Source organism: Anabrus simplex, chromosome 7 (genome assembly GCF_040414725.1).
Source record: "Anabrus simplex isolate iqAnaSimp1 chromosome 7, ASM4041472v1, whole genome shotgun sequence".
Classification (NCBI taxonomy): Eukaryota; Metazoa; Arthropoda; class Insecta; order Orthoptera; family Tettigoniidae; genus Anabrus; species Anabrus simplex.
In genome coordinates, this window is record NC_090271.1 from 237,812,946 (window position 1) to 237,835,055 (window position 22,110).

At 42.7% G+C, this 22,110-nt stretch overlaps 1 protein-coding gene across 3 annotated transcripts in view; it reads right to left on the reverse strand.

Annotated features, from left to right (window-relative positions):
• LOC136877515 (anoctamin-7) overlaps positions 1 to 22,110 on the reverse strand; it is an 865,825-nt gene that overhangs the window by 261,181 nt on the left and 582,534 nt on the right. The window contains exon 1 of one of the 3 annotated variants that reach the window (XM_067151629.2): positions 7,089 to 7,162. The exons of the other annotated variants lie outside the window; for them this stretch is intronic. The gene's annotated coding sequence lies outside the window, so the exon portion shown is untranslated. Of the gene's footprint in view, positions 1 to 7,088; positions 7,163 to 22,110 lie in introns of those variants that run through there. 3 annotated transcript variants of the gene reach the window in all.

Below are 22,110 nucleotides of genomic sequence, written 5' to 3' on the forward strand. Positions count from 1 at the left end.
TGGGAGATGGACAACAGGCAATGGTATGATAAACGGGGTTAAAAGTCAGGTTGTGAGTTTCACTAATAGGAAAAGTCCCCAGATTTAATTACTACATTGGTGGGGTTAAAGTTCCTCATGGGGATCGCTAATTATTGGCTTTACGTCACAATAACTATTTTTACGGTGCCGTAATTTTTCCCGCACGAGCTTTACGTGCCAGTAAATCTACCGGAGTGATGTTTTTAAAAGTAGATCACATTGTGCAGATAAAGTTTGAATTCAAGACGACAAATTGGGACAAATAATCGTTTGTATGTATGTATGTTCAGTCTTCAGCCCTAAGGCTGGTTGGATCCTCAACAGCTCTGCCATCAGTTGTCATAGATGGCCTAGGCATCAATGAAGAAGCGTACTAGGGAAATGAGGAGTGAGGTAGTTTCTCGTTGCTTTCCTCACTGAGCCAGAAGTTGCTATTACATATCAGTCGGCCAAGCCCACTGAAATGCATGCACCAACCGACCCTATGAGCAACATTTTCACACTATTCATAGCAGGGACTGGCTGCAGAAGGAATCGCATTACTAGCATCGCTCATACCTCAGTCACTTTCATATTGTCAAAGCCAAGGATAAGAGACAGATCTATGAAAGTAACAAAATTGCTCTAGCCCATACCAGAAGACATAGTGCACTGTAAACACTAGGTCCTGCCAGCAAAGGCATAATAATCGCTTATAGGCAGTATATTTATGAATTGGAATATAATACCAAAGGGGATATTTCACATGATTTCAAATTATATAAGAAAAGACAAATGAGTCCATAATTAAACTGCTAATGATAGTGAAATGTCTCTATACGTGTCAGTGAAAGAACACTTCTGTTCCTTGAACATATCTTAAAGAGGGATGGACACAGCCTGGAGGAGTCTATGATATAAGGCAAAATAGAAGGCAGAAAACCATGTGGAAGGACAGCAAACATGTGGCTAGATCAGGCTAGGGAGATAACTGGCCTTCCTCTTCAGAACGTCCTAAAAAAAGCTGAAACGATCGAGTTGGATAGCGACACTTTGTGAAGCATGTAACTCTCCAGAGCCAAAACAATGGGGTCACGACACTGAATAATGAGTAATTTTTTGCTAGTGGCTTTACGTTGCACCGATACAGATAGGTCTTATGGCGACGATGGGATTGGAAAGGACTAGGAGTGGGAAGGAAGCGGCCGTGACCTTAAAGTACAGCCCCAGCATTTACCTGGTGTGAAAATGGAAAACCACGAAAAACCAATTTCAGGGCTGCCGACAGTGGGATTCGAACCCACTATCTCCCGGATGCAAGCCGACAGCCGCGCGTCCCTAGCCGCACGGCCAACTCGCCCGGTGAATAATGAGTAATACGACTGATGATTTAAGGAAAGACTAAGCAAATAAATGATAGCCAATCTGCCACCTAGGCGACTGCCCTAAATGCAGATCAGTGTTGACAGTTTTGAGTTTGAGCCCTCCGTCAACACTGATACGTGCATGAACCCGCTTCAGGGATTCAATGAGATTCAGTGTTGACGGAGGGCATTTCGAACATTTCATGTGGTATGCTGGTACGTTCCGCTTACGTGTCTTTCCTATGATTTATGTACAATGCAGAGTTGTAGACAATGAGTTCTAACATGGACATGAAGCGTTTCCCGACCCATGTCATAACATTTTCTACTTCTATGAGTGAGGAATGCGTCCTTCATGTTTGGCCTACTTTATTGTTACATGCTGCATAATCTATCTGTACTATTACCAATGCTAATCGCGAAAAATGCAACACTGTTTTAAAGCTTTCTACAACCTCTCCTTAACAAAAGACCTATGTAGCCTACTGTTAAAAACCAGACAGGGTGTGGCTGAGATGTGACTAACCATTTACCAGTGACGGAGACACAGAAGCATAAAACATCTCCCATTACCTTAATTTGATCTGTAAAAGTCTAAGATTACAATGAGATCAACGTACGCTTTCTAATGCCCAAGTGACCGCCGGAAATATTGAACAGCAAGGCAAAGTAAGTAATACCGTAGTGAAATGAAATGGCATAGTGCCGGGAATGTCCGAGAACAAGTTCGGCTCGCCAGATGCAGGTCTTTTGATTTGACACCCGTAAGCGACCTGCGCGTCGTGATGGGGATGAAATGATGAAGACGCCACATACACCCAGCCCCCGTGCCAGCGAAATTAACGAATGATGATTAAAATTCCCGACGCTGCCGGGAATCGAACCCGGGACTCCTGTGACCAAAGGCCAGCACATTAACCATTTAGCCATGGAGCATATCGTCGCGATGGGTTGCGAATGGAATCGCAAAGAGTTTATTCCGAGGAACAAGTAGCACCATTTATGATACAGATACGCAAACACGTGCAGCACGAATGTTTTCTGTAATGTGAGTTCCAGGTCACTCTACAAGCCATGCCTGCTCTTATAGTGTCCTGGAGTTATGTACTCTAACACGACTGTAATTTGATTAGCATATATATGATTTTCTGCTTGGAACTAATCAAATTGTATGGATTGTCAATAAATAAAAACTTGTACGGGGCTTTTGACATGATATAATCTTGAGTTGTATTATGTCATAATCCCCGTACAAGTTTACTACTGAAAATCCACAGCCTGTTTCCAGTCATTCGACCGGGTCAGGAATGGAATGAAGTCCCCATCTAGCGGAGAGGAATAGGAATTGTGCCGGCTGCCGAGCCTGTCGCACTTCTATGGGGCAGTTATTAATAGATGACAGATGAAATGAAATATTGGAGAGAGTTGCTGAAATGAAAGACAGGCAAAAAACCTGTCCCGCCTACGCTTTGTCCACCACAAATCTCACATGGAGTGACAGGGATTTGAACCACGGAACTCAGCGTGAAAGACCGGTGCACTGCCACCTGAGCCACGGAGGCTTAAGTTTACTACTATTTCATCAAAGTACAATTGCACTAAAGGGACAACCTTAGCTAGTGTTAAGCAGTGATGACAACAAAAATAGTAATTCTACTAGTTTCTCATAATATTTAGTAGTGGTATGAAATGTTCATTGCAAATTAAATGTAACGGAAGACAGGTACGCCACCAAACAAATTGTATACTTATTACAGATGCGATTCCACAGGCTTGATATATTTATGCTAGCGATATTTGAAACCCACATTAGAAGCAGAATACAGTATGAGCATAAACAACCCTGTGTCGAAATGTGTAAGGTTATTTTCAGACTATCACGTTAAATAGTTAGTTCATTATTATGTGGCATAATTCATTCATGACAACCAATAAGAAATTTAATTTAAATGGGTGTATCATAATATACTGTATACAAAAGAAATAGTAAATATTCCAAGTCCGAATTTGCTCCACTTATATAAGGACGATTCACTCTAGTGAATGCGCCCAGCACACTTGTGATGTCATCGCGGAACCGATTCCTGGCATGGACATTGAGTGCGACCTCGGAGTCGTAGGAACCGTTTCTCGCAATTCCAGATGTCATTCGCGCACATCACTACGTATCAGTCATGAAACATATTGTCAAGCTGTCCGTCCAGAGCCGACTGGATTCTCAAAAAGAACCGCCTATGATTATGTGGTTACAAGAACCGTTGAATGAGGCATGCTGTTAGAGTAGTAGTACTCAGCCGTGGTCCCCTGTATAGTATTCTTTATCCCGATTCCTACTTTGTTTTCTCTCACAGTCACACTTTCATCAATGTGAGAAATTTCTGGAATTGAACATTAAATTGTAGATATTAGTAGGGTTATCTATATTATTGTAATTTAATTTCTTCGTTGGTATATGTTTGTACTTAGGAAGCAAAATGTTTTTATATTGTGTAGTATAATATATATTTTATGTACAGTTGAGAGAGCATAGTAATTTCAGTCTTTTAAAAATATTTTTATATTTTATGTTATTTATGTACTCACTGTTATATGTAAGACAGGGACAAGTCTCCCTAACGTTGCCAGTAAAAATAAACCATATATCTATCTACTAGACAATGTGAGGAGCGAGGTAGTTTGCTGTTGCTTTCCTCACTGGACCAGAAAATGTTATTGCAGCACGACTGACCCTATGAGCATGCAGACGCGCAAGTTGTGCTGACAATGTTATTACGCAGCACCACACGTACCATCACAGCCATAAATGAGAAACTAGAATGGAATTTGCTTTACGTCGCACCGACCCCTAGGTCTTCCGGTGACGATGGGATGGGAAAGGGTAGGAGTGGGAAGGAAGTGACCGTGGTCTTAAATTACAGCCCCAGCATTTTCCTGGATTGAAAATGGGAAACCACTGAAAACCATCTCCAGGACTGCCGAAAGTGGTGTTGGAACCCACTACCTCCCGAGTGCAAGCTCACAGCTGCACGACCCTAACCGCACGGCCAACTCGCTTGGCAGCTATAAAGCTCGTTAGGATTGCTTAAATAATGGTCATCAAATGCTTCGAATTTCTGATGATTTAATACATTTCGCAATTTTAGGAAAAATAATTTCTTTCCTGAGCTTATTTTACCCGAAATCTGAAAAATAACTGAATGATGGGTTCCTGACCCCGTCTAAAGAAATTTGATTTTGCATATAAATGCATATTGCGGCCATTTTTATTGTTTTTGTAATATTTTGCTCTTTTCCAGGAACAGACAGGTAGCATGTTTAGAAAACTTGACCCCAAGATGGAGCTGCTGTACAGACGTCTTTTAGCACGTCTTTCTCGACAGGTTAGATTGCGACACGATTCTCGACAGGTTAAATTGCGACACGATATGCGTGAGCTCACGAAACGACGCGATAGTAAGTTTCCGTCTTTGAATCGCTCCAGTAAATATACTATTTAGCTCAGAAGCAATTGTCAAACAAGTAGATTCCATGTTATCTCTCGCCCATTCATCCTTAAATGGTCCAGTTCCAGCTTCCTTCCCCTTTCACTACCAACGAATTTCAACAGATTGGCCTCAATAAACTTCCTGTTAAGCAGTGTCTTCTATCTTACGCCGACAGATTCGATAACGCATGCTAATACTTCGTTTTTAGGTTTTCTTTCAGGAAAACCGAGAGAGAACTGCTCCTCAAGGCTATGATACTGAATAAGTGATTAAAGTTTTAACGTACTGTAGCGCTCTGTCAGTTTGTATGATTAAATATGTCTTGTGTATTATCACTGACCTCCTGTGGGTGGGGGCTGTAGATAACACCCACGGTATCCCCTGCCTGTCGTAAGAGGTGACTAAAAGGGGCCTCAGGGGCTCTTAACTTGGGAGCATATATTGGCAACTATTGGGCCCTCAGCTAAGTCCTGGCAATGCTTCCAGTTGTACCCGACTCCTCACTTTCATCTATCCTGTCCAACCTCCCCTGGTCAACTCTTTGTTTTTTTCGACCCCGGCGGTATTCAGAGCACTCGAGGCCTAGGGAGACTCATTTTCACGCCGTTCGTGGCCCTTGTCTTTATTTGGCCGATACTTTCATTTATCGAATTGTCGGATCCCCTCCGTTTTTTTCTCTGATTAGTGTTATGTAGAGGACGGTTGCCTAATTGTACTTCCTCTTAAAACAATAATCACCACCATAATCACAACCACTATATCATCACGGATCGCATTTTGTTACTAAGACTTAATTTTAATAATACTCTAGTACTTGCTACCTATCCCTAAAATTCATATCGTACTTTATCGTATTTCAATTAATTTTTTTATAGTTTTTAGCTAGTTTTTAGGGCATATTTGCTTACATATTTTGTACTTCTTTAGGTCAAACTTCTGAACCCTAGTGATTAAACGACATAAAACGGAAGCAAACCTTTCAAGTTCATCCCAAAAGTGTACTATTCCATATGATGATGCTTGTCGTTTTAAGGGGCCTAACATCTAGGTCATCGGCCCCTACTATTCCATAACTCTAAACTGTTGAGTGTTTAATCTTAACGGATTATTACCACTGAAACGAAATAAATACACCGCACGAAACACGCGAGAATATTCTATTATCGCAAGTACAGTATTTGTGCTTCTTCCCTAAAATGATATTTATAAGGCCTTTTTAGACTTGCCAGTGGTAATTTCGGATGTAGACAGATGACCAGAATCATTGTAAAGGCAATTTATGGTTGATTGAATTGAAAGTGCATAAATCGGAGACCATGTTTGGTCGTATTGGGCATTATTGTAACCCAGTTAACTAATACTCTTTCCAGTGCATGTTTGTCTGTAGGATCCTAAAGAAAGGCAAGGGATTAACTAAAATGTTAAAATATTATATCATTAAATATAAAAATAGGGGGTGGGGGGGCAATGGAAAGAATATTCGGAACGTTAGTACTTTGACTGGTGTTCGGAAGTTGAGATTGTGATGGTTTTAATTCCATTACTAAGAAAACTAAAACCTATCTGAATGCAAATAAAGTGGGCAGTGTCTGTTCAAAAGGAGCTATAAACACTTCAAAATAAAATTATTTCTTTCATATGATGTGCAGTAGTTTAAATTATCGAATGTTATGAACAATCCAGGTCAAAAAGATGTAATTAATTAAAATTTGTACCATACTTGATCTTGGGTACGTTCCACCTGCCTTCGATTACACATTTCTTGCGTTTTCCCTGCAAATTTCTTATGGTGGAATTAGACACTCCTCAATTGTGTCTAAAGCTCGGCACTAGATACCAGTCTAAAACACGTGTGAAGCGATAATTTTGGTCCAATTGTTCTGCCGTAGGGGATACTTTTGAAAATGTAACGAGGAACATACTTTTAAAATTTTTATGGTGATGTTAACAGTACATCGACGCATGTTTAGAGACTGTTTCTCGAGTTCCCAAATAAGAAAGAAATTTATCCAATTTAAAATTTTCGCCAAGACTTCTTCTACACAAAGAAGAAACGGTAAGTGAATGTTAGCTATATGAGTAACGCAATTTTCCTGCATTAAATGTCTTCCACTTGAATTGTGAACTGTCAACTTGGACCGATTGTTGCTAATTCTACTGTAGAATCCGAAGAACTAAAATCTGTGGATTAAATTAAGTGACGCTTATCTGCTTTTAGATGTTAGGATACAACACTTACCGCAAAAGTACACCCCTCTCCGCTGATGAGGATACACGGTCAAACACGTGGTGAACTGTGCTGAGTGCCGGTTCACACTGAACTGCTGGGGGTAGGAACGGGAGGGGAGGTAAGTCAGTCCGTACGTAAACAGAATATAGCAGCCATGTCAGGTAACAGCTGCCCATTTTGCTCATTTCTCTCACCGTGGAAACATTTCTCTTTCAAGTAGTCATTCAGGTGAAACATTAATTTTGGTGCAGCACAACAATAAAAATGCCGATAACAAGAACGGTGACTATCCACATTATCCCACAAATTTAAGTAAGCACGATCGTTTGGGCTGAGTGGCTCAGACATTCTGAGTTCGCGTTCGCAGGGTCAATCCCAGCGCAGCCCAGTGACATAAGCAGGCTCTCATTTACGTCAGTCTCGTTTCGGTGAATTTACCGGTACGTAGGAAAACTCCTGCGGGACATAATTACGGCACTTTAACTTCTCCGAAAACTATAAAAATAGTTAGCAGGGCCTAAACGAACTCTTCAACGATGAAAATAATAATATTTAGGTTATAAAAAATGAAATGGCGTATGGCTTATAGTGCCGGGAGTGTCCGAGGACATGTTCGGCCTGCCATGTGCAGGTCTTTCGATTTGACACCCTTAGGCGACCTGCGCGTCATGATGAGGATGAAATGATGATGATGACAACACATACACCCAGTCCCCGTGCGAGAGAAATTAACCAATGATGGTTAAAATTACCGACCCTGCCGGGAATCGAACCCGAGACCCTTGTGACCAAAGGCCAGCATGCTAACCATTTAACCATGGAGCCGGATATATTTAGGCTATTTAATTTTGCTTTACGTCGCACAGACACAGATAAGTCTTATTGGCGATGATGGGATAGGAGTGGCAAGGAAGCGACCGTGGCCTTAATTAAGGTACAACCCCAGCATTCTCCTGGTGTAAAAATGGGGGAAAAACCGAAAACCAACTTCTGGGCTGCCGACAGTGGGGTTCGAACCAACTATCTACCAAATACAAACTAATGAGCTACGTGACCCAAGCCACACAGCCACTTGCTCGAATAATAATAATAATAATAATAATAATAATAATAATAATAATAATAATAATAATAATATTGTTTTAGGGTCATTAGTCCATTGAGCGATTTGATTAAGTCCCCCACGCCACCCTATCCTGAGCTAACCCTTCCAACCGAGTTGGCTACGCGGATTCGGTAGCATAGCATAGTTTTCTTTGTCCGACTCGTTGGCTGAATGGTCAGCGTACTGGCCTTCGATTCAGGGGGTCCCGGGTTCGATTCCCAGCCGGGTCGGGGATATTAATCGCTTCTGATTAATTCTTCCGGCTCGGGGACTGGGTGTTTATGGTCGTCCCAACACTCTCCTCTTCATATTCACACAATACACTACACTACCATCCGGCTCCATGGCTAAATTGGTAGCGTGCTGGCCTTTGGTCACAGGAGCCCCGGGTTCGATTCCCGGCAGGGTCAGGGATTTTAACCATCATTGGTTAATTTCGCTGGCACGGGGGCTGGGTGTATGTGTCGTCTTCATCATGATTTCATCCTCATCACGACGCGCAGGTCACCTAAGAACGTCAAATCAAAAGACCTGCACCTGGGAAGCCGAACATGTCCTCTAACACTGCCGACACTAAAAGCCATACGCCATTTCATTTTTTTCACTACACTACTAACCAACACAGAAACACGCAATAGTGATTACATCCCTCCATATAGGGTTGCGTCAGGAAGGGCATCCGGCTGTAAAACAGGGCCAATCCCCATGTGCGATGCAGTTCGCACCCGCAACCCCACATGTGTGGGAAAGCGGTAGGGAAAGAAGAAGAAGCTGTGAGTTTGCATTCGGGACGTAGTCGGCAGCCCTTAAGATTGTTTTTTGTGATTTCCCATTTTTATCCCAAGGCGAATGTAATGAATGCCAGAGTCTCTCATCTTGGGAACATGGGTTGGCTACCACGGGGCCTCAGCTGAGTCCTTGATTACTTTCAATGATCCGTGACAGGCTCCTCACTTTCACCTATCCTATCCAACCTTCCTTGGTCAGCTCTTGTTCTTTTCCAACCACGAGGGTATTACAGCACTCGAAGCCTAGGCAGTTTTTCATTTTCACGCCCTTAGTGGCCCTTGTCTTTCTTTGGCCGATTACTTAATTTTTCGAAGTGTCGGATCCCTTCAGTTTTTTATCTCTGATTAGTATTACATATAGGATGGTTGCACAGTTGTACTTCTCTTAAGATAATAATAATTACCACCACCTTACGTCGCAACGACACAGATAGATCTTATGCCGACGATGGGATACGGACGGGCTAGGTATGGGAAGGAATCGACCGTGGATTTAATTAAGATACAGCCCCAGCATTTATCTGGTGTGAAAATGGAAGACAATCTTCAGGGCTGCCGACAGGGGGGTTCGAACCCACTGTCTCCCGAATGCAAGCTAATAGCTACGTGATCCATACCACACAGCCACTTGCACCTTGCTGAGTGTCTCAATATGCGACCTATCAATATCTCTATCCGTTTGGTCAAATTTCATATTTCATCTCTCATCAACTCTATTCAGATCTCTCTTCTTTATAGCTTGCATCGTTTCTTTTAATGGTTTAGTGATTCAGGTGTCCAAGTCTGTGGTATAGTAGTTAGTGTGATTAGCTGCCACTCCCGGAGGCCCGGGTTCGATTCCCGGCTCTGCCACGAAATTTAAGACGTGTTACGAGGACTGCTCCACTCAGCCTCAGGAGGTCAAATCAGCAGAGGAAGGTTCGATTACCACCTCAGCCTTTCTGGAAGTTGTTTTCCATGGCAAATGCGGGGATGGTACCTAACTTAAGGCCACGGCCGCTACTTTCCATCTACCTTGCCTATCCCTTCCGATCTTCCATCTTCCATAAGGCCCCTGTTCAGTACAGCTAGTGAAGACACCAGCGCGAGGTACTGGTCCTCCTTCTCTGTTGTATCATCGATAAAATGTCTCACGCCCCAGGACACTGTCCTTCAAGCGACAGAAGTGGGATCCCTCGCTGTGTCCGAGAGAAAAACCAACCCTGGAAGGTAAAATAAAATAAAAGGCGCATGGCTTTTAGTACCGGGACGTGTCCGAGGACTTCGACTCGCCCAGTGCAGGTCTTTTGATTTGACACCCGTAGGTGACTTGCGCGCCATGATGAAGATGAAGTGATGATGAAGACGACACATACACCCAGCCCCGTGCCAGCGAAATTAACCGATCATTGTTAAAATTTCGACCCTGCCGGGAATCGAACTCGAGACCCTTGTGACCAAAGGCCAGCACGCTAACCATTTAGGCATGGAGCCGAACACCCTAGAAGGTAAATGGATTCAATAATAATAATAATAATAATAATAATAATAATAATAATAATAATAATAATAATAATAATAATAATAATAATAATAATAATTGTGATCCGAACTATTCATCTCGCCTTCGTCTGGCTCTCTGGCTGAATGGTCAGAGAGCTCAGAGAGGCCCGGGTTGGAGATTTTAACCTTAAATGGTTAATTTCCTTGTCTTGGGGACCAGGTGTTTGTACCATCCCCAATATCCCTGCTACTCGCACATCACTCACAACACCATAAAAACACGAAGTTACCTACACATGGCAGATGCCGCCCATCCTCGTAGAAGAGTCTGCCTCACGAGGGCTGCACCAGGTAAAAAAAGTAGCCACACAAAATTATTATTATTATTATTATTATTATTATTATTATTATTATTATTATTATTATTATTATTATGAAAATTATTTCACTTTTAGCAATCTGCGGATCACCATATTTCTGCATGTTTCGCTTCTATCCTGTGCTACGTAGACGTTAGGTGCTGTGTCATAAAATTACAGACAAGAATCTTGCTGGAAATGAAGACACTAAAGCTAATTAAATATTTGTAATAAAGAATGCAGTACTCCTCATTGTTATACCGCTGTGCGTTTCCCTGTAAATTCAGTGGCGCTGTGTGAGCGTCGAGCCTTCATCCGGACGGTTGAATTAACAGATGGACTACACAGTCTAATGGAATATACTTGCCGGAAGCATAGACATTAGTGATGGGCTAGCGACGGAATCGAGTAGAATCGAGTAATGTGCTCTTAGAATCGGTATTACTCGACTCCAGACTCGAGTCCAAGCATACTGGTGTCGCTATCTGTGGACATGCCTTAGAACTAAAATCTACTGTGCACGGCATTCAGGGTCACCCACAGAATATTTTTGTGGTGTGGAGTGCAATATGTTTGCTGCTGATGATTGATGTTGTTCAGTCATCGGTCGTCAATAATTCGATTGTTATGATTATTATTATCATCATCATAGGCACTAAAGGTTGTGACTTACTAACAAACTGTCAGCTGTTTAGCTAGAACAGAATGACGTTCTGTCCGCTGATTTGCTGCGTGAACGTACGTCACATTCTGGACGCCTCATCTTAATACCCGACATTATATCTGCCGAAAGTATGATGTACATTTAAACTGCTGTAATTCACCTGTTCCCCCGGACGATTGTAGGCTTTGGCGCGGTTAGCAATAGGCTATGGTTACAAGAAATCTGTCATACTACTGATCATATTAGCACATCTACGCCCGTGTATATGCATAATGGCTACATGAGATATAATTTACCAGTAGCGAAGCAATACAATGTGTGCAGAAATACCGTCTATAGTCTACAAACAGCACATGTTTAAAATACACTAATTACAACATACATACCGTGACATGGATTTGAAATAATAATAATAATAATAATAATAATAATGTTATAACTTTTACGTCCAAGTACGTACATTTGTATGGTTTTAGGGGATGCCGAGGTACCGCATTTAGTCCCCCGGGAGATTTTTTACGTCCCAATAATTCTACCGACACTAGGATGACGTATTTGAGCACCTTCAAATACTACCGCAATAAACCAGTATCGAACCGGCCAAGTTGGGCTATGAAGGCCAGATAAGCTATATTATCAATATTAGAATAGATGGCATATTCAGTGAAGTGTGTGCGAGACGCCGTAAACGGATATTTTCATATCTTATTATGCGTATTAAGTGGCATTATTATCGTTCTCAAGTAATTATCAAATTTAGGTTATTCCTTTAGCGCATTCATTCAGTTTTTTCATATCGTACCGCGCTGTCGCAATCCCATAAACCCTCAGCGACCGCTTGTACGCATGCTTCATCCATCTACGAGCCGGCGAGTGAGCGAACGTGTGACGTCATGCTATCATCGAGCCTTCGCAAGCGAAGCGAGTCCGAGCCTGGACTCGAAAGAATCGAGTACCGCGATTCCAGGCATCACTCGCGCACATCACTAATAGATAGTGATGGGCTAGCGACGGAATCGAGTAGAATCGAGTAATATGCTCTTAGAATCGGTATTACTCGACTCCAGACTCGAGTCCAAGCATACTGGAGTCGCTATCTGTGGACATGCCTTAGAACTAAAATCTACTGTACTGGAGTGCACGGCATTCAGGGTCACCCACAGAATATTTTTGTGGTGTGGAGTGCAATATGTTTGCTGCTGATGATTGATGTTGTTCAGTCATCGGTCGTCAATAATTCGATTGTTATGATTATTATTATCATCATCATAGGCACTAAAGGTTGTGACTTACTAACAAACTGTCAGCTGTTTAGCTAGAACAGAATGACGTTCTGTCCGCTGATTTGCTGCGTGAACGTACGTCACATTCTGGACGCCTCATCTTAATACCCGACATTATATCTGCCGAAAGTATGATGTACATATAAACTGCTGTAATTCACCTGTTCCCCCGGACGATTGTAGGCTTTGGCGCGGTTAGCAATAGGCTATGGTTACAATAAATCTGTCATACTACCGATCATATTAGCACATCTACGCCCGTGTATATGCATAATGGCTACATGAGATATAATTTACCAGTAGCGAAGCAATACAATGTGTGCAGAAATACCGTCTATAGTCTAGAAATAGCACATGTTTAAAATACACTAATTACAACATACATACCGTGACAGGGATTTGAAATAATAATAATAATAATAATAATAATAATAATAATAATAATAATAATAATAATAATAATAATAATAATAATATAACTTTTACGTCCAAGTACGTACATTTGTATGGTTTTCGGGGATGCCGAGGTACCGCATTTAGTCCCCCATGAGATTTTTTACGTCCCAATAATTCTACCGACACTAGGTTGACGTATTTGAGCACCTTCAAATACTAGCGGAATAAACCAGTATCGAACCGGCCAAGTTGGGCTATGAAGGTCAGATAAGCTATATTATCAATATTAGAATAGATTGCATATTCAGTGAAGTGTGTGCGAGACGCCGTAAACGGATATTTTTATATCTTATTGTGCGTATTAAGTGGCATTATTATCGTTCTCAAGTAATTATCAAATTTAGGTTATTCCTTTTGCGCATTCATTCAGTTTTTTTCATATCGTACCGCGCTGTCGCAATCGCATAAACCCTCGGCGACCGCTTGTACGCATGCTTCATCCATCTACGAGCCGGCGAGTTAGCGAACGTGTGACGTCATGCTATCATCGAGCCTTCGCAAGCGAAGCGAGTCCGAGCCTGGACTCGAAAGAATCGAGTACCGCGATTCCAGGCATCACTCGCGCACATCACTACTAATAGACATATAGAACAATTGGAATATTAAATTTAGTATCAGGAGGGAGAAGCATTCTAAAGGAAACAAAGAAAGATTTAGCATGTATAGCTCCTGGGTAAACTGATTCTAGTTCGTTATATGGAGCTAGAACGTACAGTAGACAATAAAGAACAAGGGAGCAAATTATTAACCACTGTACATGCTGTACTTAGTCTTCAATGATGGCAGTCGAATGGATAAACTTTTTAGAAATGAAACTGATGTGTCAGTTTCTTGGTTATTTTAACTGATAATAAGGTTATTTACATTTTTCAGGTCATTGTATGACGACTATGATCAAAATATACATTTCCGCCTGTCTATCAGTTTGTCACCCCGGCACAGGAAAATATCTTACACAATTTACATTAATTTTCCTTCTTAAGTAACGGCTTGTCTACTCACTAATCTAGGTTACGTTTTACGTTTTACGTTTTACGTTTTACTTCAATTATCAGTAATGAAAAGGGTGGGGGTTAAAGAATATGTTTTTCTTTCATTCTTTCTTAATCCGTTTACCCTCCGAGGTTTAGAATTCAGCGAGGGATCCCACCTCTACCGCCTCAAGGGCAATGTCCTGAAGCGTAAAACGTTGGGTCGGGGGATAAAACTGGAGTGGAGGACCAGTACCTCGCCCAGGCGCCCACACCTCCTATGCTCAACAGGGGCCTTGTGGCGGGGATGGGAAGATTGGAAGAGGTAGACAGGGAAGAGCGAAGGAAGTGGCCGTGACCTTAAGTTAGGTACCATCCCGATATATGCCTGGAGGAGAAGTGGAAAACCACGGGAAACCACTTCGAGGATGGCTAAGATGGGAATCGAACACCCCTCCCCTTCACTCAGATAACGTCCAGAGGCTGAGTGGACCCGTTCCAGTCCTCGTACCACGTTTCAAATTTGGTGGCAGAGCCGGGAATCGAGCCCGTGCCTCCAGGGGTGACAGCTAATCAGAGTAATCACTGCAGCACAGATCAGATGTGAACTATTTTAACTGATAATAAGGTTATTTAAATTTTATGGTCTTTGTATGACGACTACGATACATATGTGCATTTTTGTCTTGCTATCAGTTAGTTTGTCACCCCGGCACAGGGGAATATCTTGCACAATTTATGTTAATTTTCCTTCTTGAGTAACCGTTTGTCCACTTAAAAAACTATGTTTAATTTTGCTTTAATTGTCAGTTACGAAGAGAATAGGGGTTAGGAATATCAAAGCATAAATTTGCTATGTACTCACAGAAGGTTGGAATATATCTCATTTTAAGAATCTCTACGCTACGAACCATCCATCTACCACCAATGAAACATCTTTTAAAGTCTTGGAACATACTGTTTTCGAGATATTGTATAGAACTACGCGTTGTCCAAATCAAACAAAATTCGTTCTTCCATGAAGCATAGCGTGGGCAAATATGTTTGGAAGGATCTTTGACCTTGTAATAGCTGATTCTGCTGCACATACCTCGTTTTTTTTTTTTTTTTTTTTTTTTTTTTTTGCAATTGGCTTTACGTCGCACCGACACAGATAGGTCTTATGGCGACGATGGGACGGGAAAGGGCTAGGAGTGGGAAGGAAGCGGCCGTGGCCTTAATTAAGGTACAGCCTCAGCATTTGCACATACCTCTTATATGCATATATATATGTCTATAGTTTCGGGACGGTGGGTGTTATAACACACGCTTGGTGTGGTAAGCCAAGGCGGGTCGTTACGCTGACTAGGTACCACCTTTTAATGTGTTGAACAGCCGTAGTTTGTTCAGTCTAACTGCTGGGAAGTGCACTCTTTTATTGGCTTGACGAATTGTAAATAATCCTCGTAACTAGTCAAGGAATCTCTATAATAGTGTGCTTCTTGCTTTCATTCCTGTCCGTACTGGGGAGCTTGAAATTTGCAGCCGAAACCACTCTGTGTCAGGTGATGAGTACGTGAAGCATGATGTTTGTACGTAGAAACGATTTTCTGGAGAAAGAATACGCGCTTCTGATACGTTTCGAAAGGGTTAAAGGATGGCTGCGTAAAACGGTGACCTTTGGAAAGAACTCGTTCTCGGTGTGCTAGTGACAAAGAACCTCTTCGGGATGTGCAGTGACAAAGAACTTGTTCGGGATGTGCCAGTGACAAAGAACCTGTTCGGGATGTGCTAGTGACAAAGAACCTGTTCGAGATGTGCCAGTGACAAATAACTTGTTCGGGATGTGCCAGTGACAAAGAACCTGTTCGGGATGTGCTAGTGACAAATAACGTGTTCTGGATGTGCCAGTGACAAATAACCTGTTCTGGATGTGCCAATGACAAGGAACCTGTTCTGGATGTGCTAGTGACAAATAACCTGTTCTGGATGTGCCAGTAACAAAAAACCTGAAAACAGTGCGCACACCAGCTGACAAGATCTATCAGCCAAGTGTCTGTACTGCGCATATCGCATCGCAATAGATTGTACACATCCAATATAATTTTTATGATTACCACCTCATAAATGTATGAAAATAATTCTGCTCCTACCAGGTTTGAACCTCGGAACATACAATACAACACTAGCTCGTGAACGCCGTAGGCCATGGAGAAGTCGGTTGTAGCTGCTCTTGAATCGTACAAAAATTTCATTGTCAACGCAGTTTCTGATCAAAAGCGGAGCTTTACTCTTATGGTACCACCTACTTTTTATTGGTTTGTCAGCAACGAATACATGCATTTACACATGAATTTATGATCGGAGGACAGGGAAGATGCTTTCACCACGTTAGATTATAAAATACAGGTTTTATAAATCCGAAGACTTAGTGGAGGGGTGGGGGGTGGGGGAGGGGTATCCACTCGGTATAAATCCCTCTGTATTTAACAATGGTATATCGTAACTGTGACAATATCAAAGTACATTAAGGCGCTATACCGTTGTTGATAGCAAGGAGCTCCCTCGAAAAGACGAATTCTACGTTAAAATGTATTAAAAAATTTGAATTGGTCGTGAAGAATCTTGAGTTGAGATCTCTTCATACCAAGGAATTATCCTACGGCAGAGATTCATGTTTCTGAACTCACTCTCCTCTCTCCAATGAAAAAAAAAAAAAAAAAAAAAAAAAAAAACACCGTCAGGAAATGGCATGGAAAGAGTTGACCTCCCTCGCCTGGTTACTTCCAACAAGACATGACGTCAGAGTCGCTGAGCCACACCCATTGGTGTCACCGACAAACATAACCTTACTCGTTATACTTGTACTTAGTTGCTTGTTCTTATTCCTTCAAAAATTCCATACGCAGGTTTATTAACATAGCTGTGATACATATACCATACAAATTTTGTTACATTTGGCAGAATATTGAAAATGAAAACCCACAACCTGTCTTGTTATTGACCGGGTCACGGATGGAATGAATGAAGCAGATATAGGCTATTAGTACGATGGGGTCACCACTCCCAAAGTGATTTATTAATGGCTGATAGATGCTATGAAATGAGAATGGAGAGTGTTGCTGGAATGAAGGATGACAGGGAAAACCGGAGTACCCGGAGAAAAACCTGTCCCGCCTCCGCTTTGTCCAGCACAAACCTCACATGGAGCGACCGGGATTTGAACCACGGTATCCAGCGGCGAGAGGCCGACGCGCTGCCGTCTGAGCCACGGAGTTGGCAGAATATTATGGGAACAAAATCGGATTTAAACGTAAAATTACAACAGGCAAATAAAGCATTATTACTGTGATAAATTTCTTGAATTCAGCGGAATAACTTCTTAACAAGAAAAAAAGAAACTCAAGCGTTTCAATTTCAGGCATAGGCCCTAATTTAAAAAAAAACAAAATTAACAAAATTTCGATTTTTATCTCCGAAGATTCGCCTTACAACAATATTTTATTGTTATAATTGTCCGGATCCATGGCTAAATGTTTAGCGTGCTGGTCTTTGGTCACAGGGGTCTCGGATTCGATTCCCGGCAGGGTCGGGAATTTTAACCATCAATGGTTAATTTCCCTGGCACGAGGGCTGGGTATATGTGTTGCCTTCATCACAATTTCATCCTCATCACGACGCGCAGGTCGCCTTAGGGTGTCAAATCAAAAAACCTGCCCCTGGCGAGCCGAACACGTCCTGGGATCTCCCGGCACTAAAAGCCACACGCCATTTCATTTTCATTGTTATAACTTGGGGTTTGAAAAAGAATTATGAATTGGGAAGTGATACAACCTGCAAGTATGCTATTTGTTTTACGTCGCACCGACACAGATAGGTCTTATGGCGACGACGGGAAAGGCTTAGGAATGGGAAGGAAGCGGCCGTGGCCTTAGTTAAGGTACATCGCCAGCATTTGCCTGGTGTGAAAATGGGAAACCATGGAAAACCATCTTCAGGACTGCCGACAGTGGGGTTCGAACCCACTATCTCCCGAATACTGGATACTGGCCGCACTTAAGTGAGTGCAATTATCGAGCTCGGTCTGCAAGTATGTATTACACTTGTATGTAATATACATGCACTTGGGACACAAAGGAGAGCAAATACTACGAATTAGTGTAACAGTAAATCTAACAAAAATAAAAGTGCCATGAAAATATTTCAAAATATAGCTGCAATTTCGTCTATGGTCTTACATAATTACATAATACAAGCACTGTCCACCATCGTGACAGATGGTCCATCCTTACACTACGGAGGATAATGTTCTGCTGGCTGAAGCAATCTTGAAGTTCAAATGTAAGTCATACGATGGCACCATAACATAGAGGCGGCCGTGACCTTAATTAAGGTAAAGCCCCAGCATTTGCCCAGTGTGACAATGGGAAACCACGGAGAACCATCTTCAGGACTGCCGATAGTGGGGTTGGACCTCACTATCTCCCGAAATGCAAGCTCACAGCTGCGCGCCCCTAACCCTATTTCCACTGAAATCTCACTTTTCAAAAAAATTGTTGATTACATCCTTATTCCGGGGAGGTCTTCACCAGGTTGGTCCGCGGATGCAGAGTGGATCTCGGCCCATAAGTGGCCACGGCTGGTCCATGGTCCGACAGCTTTGCACTGTGACCGGCCAACCGAGCAGAGAAAGGGTGGCCACGGCTCTACCGTGGCTCTACGCTTCTGTATATAGGAGACGGAGGATGGCTGGTCCCCATCGCCAGCTGTCCTGAGGTAGGTTTTCCGTGGTTTTCCATTTTCTTGCACTAAGGCGAATGCCAGGGTAGTTTCTATTATATGCCAAGGCCACTAACCCTCGCACCTCCTCCGATACAAATCTCCTGGAGTGAGAGGCGGCGTCACCGTTTAGGACGCCCGCCTTCCCCTTCAGGGGAGGAATGAAAATATTTAATAATACTAGTTCACCAGGTCGGCGGATGCAGAGTGGATCTCGGGCCATAAGTGGTCCGTGGTCCGACAGCTCTGCACTCTGACCGGCCAACCGAGCAGAAGAAGGGGTCGCCACGGCTTCACCGTGGCTCTACGCGTCTGTGTTCGAGAGGCGGCGAGGGGCTGATCGGCTGTCCTGAGAATGGTTTTCCATTCTCCTGCACTAAGACGAATGCTGGGACAGTACCTAGTATTAGGTACGGGTGCCATCCCTCTCACCTTCTCCGCACTCCTCCTTCTCCGATACAGATCTCCTGGCATGAGAGTTGGCGTTACTGTCTAAGCGGCCCGCATCCTCCTTCAAGGGACAGAATAAGAACTTGTGTAGTAGTAGTTTCTACAGCATCCTATATAAATACCTACTCTGAAAAATATATAGGAAAAATTATAATTTCTTGAAATAAAAAAAGTGCATTTTCAGACAACACTTCAATCGTTAATTTTTTCTGCTCTCTCAAACTGGTATCATTTCCACACATTCACTTTCTGTGGATTAATTGCAGTCACCTTCGTTTTTTAATGGAATATCATTTTTACAATTTATTTTATGTCGCACCGATACAGATAGGTTTTATGACGAGGATGGTACGGGAAAGGGCTAGGAGTTGGAAGGAAGCGGCCATGCCCTTAATTAAGGTACAGCCCTAGCATTTGCCTAGTGTGGAAATGGGAAACCACGGAAAACCATCTTCAGGGCAGCCGACCCATTGTCTCCCGAATGCAAGCTCACAGCTGTGCGCCCCTAACCGCACGGCCAAATCGCTCGGTTGGATTATCTTCTTATTCTGCATCTATTTCTAGAATATGCCCTGTTATAGGTAGCTGAAATTAAACAAGCGATATATCCAAAGAAAATGACTTGCTCAATATATACATGAAATAAAACTTTAGCCATTCTTCTATCGCCCATACGAGTTCTGTTCAAATGTCACCGATAGAGATTAAGTGACGGCTGCACAAATCACAATCTTTACTGTCTATGTGGGACAGGAATACCCGCGGGAGCTAACACCACTACGTGTAGGACTCGGCATCTCCCCACGCGGAATATAATACAGAATCATTCTCTCACTACAGCAGTGGTGACATGCCTCTGAACAGGGACCTCACAACATATCCTTCTTCACTCCATTACTTCGCTTAGCATAGCAATGGACCCGTTCTCTTATTCAGCATTACTCGAAGACGTGTGCGCTGAGTAGACATTAGATTATCTTGTCAAACGCTGGTTTAAAAACCACAGATATAGCCTATTTATGTTGGGCAGAATGGGAACGAAATATGTTTTCTGTAGTAACAGCGAGAATATGTCCGCCCCTGTGGTTTCGTTGTTAGTGTGATTAGCTGCCACCCGCGAAGCCCCGAGTTCGATTCCCGGCTCTGCCACGAAATTTCAAAAGTGGTTCGAGGGCTGTAACAGGGTCCACTCAGCCCCGGGAGGTCAACTGAGTAGAGGGGTGTTCGGTTCCCTACTCAGTCATCCTCGAAGTGGTTTTCCGTGGTTTCCCACTCCTCGAGGCAAAAGCTGGGATGGTACCTAACTTAAGGTCACGGTCGTTTCTTTCTCTTTTCTTTGCCCATCCGTTCGAGTCTTCCCATTCCCCACTAGGTCCCTGTTCAGCATAGCAGGTGAGGCCGCCTGGGAGAGGTACTTGTCCTCCTCCCCAGTTGTATCCCAGACCAAATGTCTCACGCTGCAGAATACTGCCCTTGAGGCGGTAGAGATGGGATCCCTCGCTGAATCCAAGGGAAAACCAACCTTGGAGGGTAACGGGATTAAATAAATAAATAAATAAATAAATAAATAAATAAATAAATAACGGCAGTGTGAAATGTTTAATAATAGTGCTAATGATTTATGTCCCACTATGTACTTTATAGCTTTTCAGATACGCCGGAATTGTGTCCCGCGGGAGTTATTTTACATGTAAGTAAATATCTACCAACACGAGGCTCACGTATCTGCATATCTTCAAATACCACCGGACTGAGCCGGAATTGAACCTAGCAACTTCAATTCAGAAGTCCAGCACTCTAACGTCTGAGCTACTCAACCCGGTGTGAAATGTTTATTGTGCCCTAAAATAGGCGTTAATATGTTAATAATCTGAGATCTCTGCGTACCGTAGTTTTGGCTGGGCATCGCGCATATGCAGACAGACAGACAGACAGACAGACAGACAGACAGACAGACAGACAGACAGACAGACACTTCCTTTTATTATTAAAGATATATTATTGCAGAGCGAATGAGTGAATGAAAGTGTTTTCGAGCGCAACAACCGTTGTATTCTGTCAAATCCACAATGACCACAATATTGCGCTGTGATCTGGGTAACCCATCTTCCCGAACGTGTGTGTGTTTCTAGGCGTAAAGCCTTAGTAGAAGGAAAGCGCAGTTAGCTACTCTGCCGCCAGAGTTCACCCTTTGGCTGTCACGCGTGACCTGCGTTCCTTCCCCTGGGTTCTACATAATGCAAGCCAAAGACCTGTTGTGTAGTCCATCAATAAACACTCCCAGCTGATGGGTTAGTATTCCGCCCAGCTGTTACTGGATCGATTGCTGTCTCTTCCACAAATTAATGATCTGTTTCTTATTGCTCGTTCCGCTAAAGCAAGTACATTTTCAGTGACGCTGTGATAGATTAAGGCTAGAACTAGGCAGGAGTGGTCGTGGTCGTGAATAAAATGTGTGCATGTTGAGTCCTGACTCAAAATGGGTTCCACCATCAGCTGGCACAGATAGGTTGATCCCAGTTGAATAGGGCTAACGATAAATGTGAATTTCTCATATATTTGTCATAAAGCAGAACTTTTTTTTAAGACCAAAGTTCTGAAATTGATTGATTGATTTATTCTGGAAGATTAAACCAAGATGACCTTCTGTTACGCCTAACCAGAGTGGAGTGGCCTTCTGATTTCAATTTCACGGGTTCCACTCTGACTCAATCT